General features: G+C 38.6%; 1 protein-coding gene across 4 annotated transcripts in view; it reads right to left on the bottom strand.

Annotated features, from left to right (window-relative positions):
* Acaca (acetyl-CoA carboxylase alpha) overlaps positions 1-5,966 on the bottom strand; it is a 292,108-nt gene that overhangs the window by 203,973 nt on the left and 82,169 nt on the right. The gene's annotated exons all lie outside the window — the stretch shown is intronic.

Raw genomic sequence — 5,966 nt, 5'->3', positions numbered from 1 at the left:
CCTTTTTACTTGGGTATCCTACAGGAATACCTAAAGTAAAAATCTCAAAAACAAATTCTTACAGGGTAACATAATATATCATATTTTATCAATTTTAAGATAGTCACCTTTCTTTTCACTTGTTAAAATCTCTGAAATTGGTATATATCTTACAATTTATGTCTTCATTGGTAGCATTATCTTCATAGGGGTACATGAAATAGCAGTGCTTTGTAACAATAAATGGTATGTCAGATTAAATGAAAAGCATAGGAGAAAAAGCACAGGAGACCTGGAACAACAATCTTGACAAATAAAGTGGCCTTATATAGCTTCAGTTTTCTCTTTCTAAAATATATATGGTGGTCATTGTTCCAGTTATAGGCTCCAAGCTTACCCTCTTCTGCTCTGTTTTATAACAATGAGGCTAAGGCTGCAAACTTCATTTCCATGACTCTTTTTGACAGCCCTCTCCTGTACAGTTCTGCCAATGAGACTGCAGAAAGGTAAGAAAAAGACATCCTTTCTGAGCTGGGGAGATAGCTCAGTTGAATAAGCGCATGCCTGGCAAGCGTAAGGGCCTGAGTTCAATCCCTGGCTCCACAAAAAAAAAAGAAAAAAAAAAAAGAAATAAAGACATTCTTTTTGTTTTCCACCTCTTATCAGTGTCCTTCCAGCACTAACAGTTCATTCAAACTTCTAAGTTCTTTCACCATTCCCAGGAAAAGCCTTAAAAAGCAGTAGCAGTAATAGATTGTGGCTCCTGGGCATAGCACCAAATTTGCTCTGCTCACTCCCTCTGAATCAGTTTACCTAGTTTCCCCCCATCAGGCCAGGATACCTCCAAAAGGTTACAGCATGAGATACTCAGAGCTCACTGCTAGAGGTCCGAAGTTCTGCTAACTACCTCCTCTCTTTTGTTCTCCCAGCCTTAGTGGTATAAGGGGCTTCCTGCACTTATTAACTCAAGATTACTTCAGCAATGTTCTTTCTTTATTTTTTTTGCGGTACCGGGGACTGAACTCCGGACCTTGTGCTTGCCAAGCAAGCGCTTATTCTACTGAGCTATCTCCCCAGCCCAGCATTCTTCTGTTGTTTTTCTTTCATTCTTCTAAAACCTTTGTTTAAAATACTTAATGCAGTTTCTCTTCCTATAAGTAGACCTTGGTCAGAGATTCTTCGAAAAGATTTTTTTCCTTCCTTTCCTACAATCTAACTTTGGCACTGCAGTAAATTATCTTTTAAAAATAAAAGAATATGATCAAAATCTTCTGACGAACCAACCATGAGGGCACATGGCCTATAATCTCAGTACTTTGAGATCCCAAATTCAAGCCTAACCTGGGCAATTCTGCAATTTAGATACCTTGCCTCAAAATAAAAAGGCTGAGGAGCTAGCTCAATGTAGAGGCCCTGAGTTCATTCCCATTATGACCATCCACCCAAAATCTAGCCACACTACCATGCCAACCCATACTGGAGCTTGAGGCAAAAGGAAAACTCAGTGTTAGGATCCTGTCTTTATTCAAAATACTAATGTTTTGCTCATTATGGATTCTTTACATTGATATTGATTTTAAAAACATTTCAACTAAACAATTATTTATATTATAGAGAAGAAACATACCATCATAATTAAAAGATGAAGTCATATTCATTTTTTTCCTGTAAGTTTTTAGGTACTATTTTTAGATCTTCCACTCTTGGCTCCAATTTTATCTTTCATTCATTCACTCACTCATTCATCCTTTCATTGAGCCATACTAGGACTACCTAGGACTTCTTCATGCATGCTAGGTCAGCACTCTTCTTTTGAACTATATACCCAGCTCTTCTATTCAATTTTTAAATAAGTAATTGTTTCTTTGTTAACCCTTTTAAAATGTAAGTCTTCTTGGAGGGAGGGATCAAATTTTATAAGTCTCTTTTCTGATAAATAGCATCTTGTTTGGCTTTTTATGAGCATATAGTTTGTTATTGTTTTATATACATCTTTTAAAAAATGAATTTAGTACAGGGTCTACAGGGTGTCACTATGTAGATCTGGACTCATAGTGATTGTCCTGTTTTCAGCCTCCCAAGTGTTGGGATTATAGGCGCACGCCACCGTACTCAGTCTCAATCGCCCTCTCAGCATACCTTGTGGGTAGGGCCAACATGGCAAACTGGGGATTGAATCCCTGCTCTGCCTAAGCAGGTGCTTTAGTCTGCTGAGCTATCTGGCTGGCTGCATTTTGGTTTTTTGGTTTTTTTTTTTATAGCACTGCAGACCAAATCCAGGGCCTTGTATATGGCAAGCAAGCACTCTACAACTGAGCTACGTTCTCAGCTTTGTTTTTCTTTTTAAATAGGATCTCACTAAATTGCCTATTCTATCTTATAATTTGTGATCTTCCTGTCTCAAGCTCCAGAATAGCTCATGTCACAGGCATGTATCAGTATGCTTGGCTAGTATCCACATAAATATAGATCAGATACAGTATCTCAGTTCACAGCCTTAATTCTTTCCACAATTCTGGTCACAAACTGAACTGTACAAAAACCAAATCAAAGTTCTCCATAAGGTCAACATTAAATCTAACTACTAAATTTCATTCTATTCTTATCCAATTTGCAACCAAAATTGGGGAAAGAATTAAGTTCATGAACTGACATACCCAGATAACAGACAGATCTCTAATCAGTTCTTTTCACAGAATCTCTATCAAAACTCAGCAATATGGTGGTGCACAACTATAATGGCAGCACTCTCTGAGGCTGAGGTAAGAAAACAGCAAGTTTTGAGTACACCCTGAGCAACTTAGTAACTTAGACTCTATATCAAAATACAAAAGTTTTTAAAAGGCTGAGGATGTAGCTTAGTGTAAAGGTCTTTGGTTCAATCTCCAGTGCCAATCAATCAATGTATATGTACATGCATACATACATATATACTCATGAAATAGTCTCTTCCTTTATACTCTACAAAACCTAAGATGTCTATCCCTAACTTGCAAAACCTCTCCTACAGAAGGACAGCAAAGGGGCTGGTGAGATGGCTCAGTGGTCTAAAGCACCTACTTAGAACAAGCTTAGCAAAGCACAGGGACCGCGGTTCAGTCCCCCTGTACCACATGCCAGCCAGCCCCGCCCCCTGGTGGGCTGAGCTGACCACACACACACACACACACACACACACATAAATAAATAAAATTTTTTAAAAAGGACAGCAAAGAGAGACAATTCACAGACTAGTGTCTACTTTACCTACTAGACTTAAAGTGCTGCACACTACTGTTGACTCTCAGTGTATAGGTTAGCTAATGGGTGTAACAGTACTCTCAAACCTTGTAAGGTATTCATATTTCAAGTTGGTCAACCTATTAAATTTTCTACATCCTTTTCTATAATGTATGTAGTTATCCTGATCTAGATTGGAACTCTAAAGTTAAGAGTGGCCTGAACCACATGTGATGGCACATGCCTGTAATCCCAGCACTCTAAGAGATTAAGGAAGGAAAATCACAAACTGAAGCCCATCCTGAGCAATTTAGTGACTTAATAAAACCTTGTCTCAAATTAGAGAAGAATATTTTAAAGGGAGGTGGGGTGTGCAGGGATGTGTGCAGGGATGTAGCGCAGCAAAAAGACCTTGGATTCTATTACCAGTACCCAAAAAAGGCGGGGGGAGGGGAATAGCCTTAAAGAAAATGATGCCTAGAAGGTAGAATGATTTGCTTAAGATTACAAAGGAAGTTTATACTACAGACAAGAAATCACGTTCCTTAGGTCTCATTTCCATGTTCTGCCAACCATAGCATGAAACAGCTATGATGACAATAAATATCAGAAGCAATTCCCAGGCGCATAATTTTAAAAAACAAAAATTAACTGGGAATAGTGGTACATGCTTGTAATTCCAGCAGTCTGAGAAGCTGAGACAGAAGGTTTATAAATTTCAATTTATTGATTCAGTGAGATTAAGTTTCAAAATTTAAAAAAACAAAAACAAAAAACCTACTTCCTTGTCTATAACTTTATTCATCTTGCACTCATTTCTTTTCAGGCTCAAGTTCACAGATCATTACCAGTGTATCAGACTGAGTAATAACATAAATGAATCTTAGGAACAGAGAAAGAAGCTGGATACAAAAGAGCATACACACTGTGACTCTATGTATATGACATTCTGAAATCAAGATACCTAATCTATAGTGCAGAAAGCTGATCAGCATGCTGAGCTGGGGCAAATAACTGCAGAGGGGTAACGAGGATGATAGAAATGTTTTACAGCTTAATCTGCATTGTGGCAGTGGTTACATGTGTTGATGTATATATCAAAACCATAAAACTGTAATTTTTAGAAGGCAAACTTTCTGTAAGTAAATAACCCAACAAACCTGATGCTAAAAAAAAAAAAAAACTCATTGAACTGTCTATGTAAAATAGATGCATTTGATTGTAAATTGTACCTCATTAAAGTTGACTTTAAAAAAAATTATTACTGCTGCTTCTCTGAAAAATATCAAACCGCAGATTATTTCAATGCAATAGAAGTCTGTAACCCTCCACCCCTGCCAGGAGGGATCATGGTGACTTTCAAGATAGCTTTGCCAATGGCATGGGGGCATGATTTGGCTGAAAATGTCAAGGTCAAGGCTAAGGCGCACATCCCTGTCCAAGCAGGACCATTTGGTCAAGGACAGAAGATCTATCTCTTTTCTTGGCCCATCAAGCAATCTGAAATCACTCTCTTTTTCCTACAAGGAACTCTCAAAGATGAGGTTTTGAAGACCATGTAGATTACAGGTGCACAAGTAGACTCTCTCGGGCTAGCAGATCAGATTCAAGTTATTTGGCCCCATCAAAGACTACAACTGGGAGCCGGGGAGATAGCTCAGTAGAGTAAGAGCTTGCCTGGCAAGTGCAAGGGCCTGAGTTCAATCCCCGGTTCCACAAAAAAAAAAAAAAAAAAAAAAAAAAACTAACTATAATTATCACATTAATCCAGGTGTTAAATGTTCCAAGGAGGTAGCCACCACCATCCCAGAGGTCATCCATCTTGGTCAGGTCATCCATCTTGGTCAAGCTCTCCACTGAGGCCACCAGCAAGTCCCATGTTCTCTCCTGCAAGATGACAGGCTGCTACAGTTCTGTACTTGTGCATCTTATCTCACTCCAAGGCACTGGCATCATCTCAGCCCACTTTCATGAAGCTGCTGCTGATGGCCAAACCCGATACTGCTACACCGGGCCAGGCACTGCACTACCATCCTGGGCAACTTCAGTGAAACCACTTTTGATGCCATTTCCAAGACCTACAGTCATCTGACCCTAGACATCTGGAAACACATTATGTTCATCAAACCTATCAGGGATTCATTGGCCACCTCCTAAAAACCCACATCAGAGTTTCTGTATAGAGGATACAGGTTTTAACTGTAGCTAGACATAAGGTTTTTAGATTAGAAAAATTAAGTTAGTTAGGTATGATGCTACAAACCTGCAATGCAAGCTACTCTGGAGACTTAGAAGGATCATGAGTTCAAGGCCAGCCTAAACCAACTTACTAAAATCTTATCTCAAAAATAAAAATAAAAAGTGTTGTAATTCAATGGCAGAACACTTCCTACCATGTATGAGAGCTCAATCTACAGTGCCATAAAGAAAAAGAAGTCTTTAAAATAATAATAAATAGAAATAAAAACTATTACTACTGATATGGAAAAGCAACAAAGAGAATAATACCATGTAAGTACTCACAAATAGAAATCTAGGTCTGTAAGTATGACACCATCATTCTTTATGTGTTCTCATTGTATCTTCGACCCTCTGACCACATTCCTCTACTTCAAGTCCCACTGGTATTTAAAAATCTGATGCAAGGAAAGCCAACATTGCAAGGAAAGCCAACATTTTGGCCCTAGCCTTCCAAGGTCAATTAAGACTCAGGACATATGAGAACTTGTACTGTTATGTCATATAACTCGGTAGTGTCCCCAAATTTT

Source organism: Octodon degus, unplaced genomic scaffold (assembly GCF_000260255.1).
Source record: "Octodon degus isolate 3935 unplaced genomic scaffold, OctDeg1.0 scaffold00164, whole genome shotgun sequence".
Classification (NCBI taxonomy): Eukaryota; Metazoa; Chordata; class Mammalia; order Rodentia; family Octodontidae; genus Octodon; species Octodon degus.
This window is presented reverse-complemented; position numbering and strand designations above follow the sequence as displayed.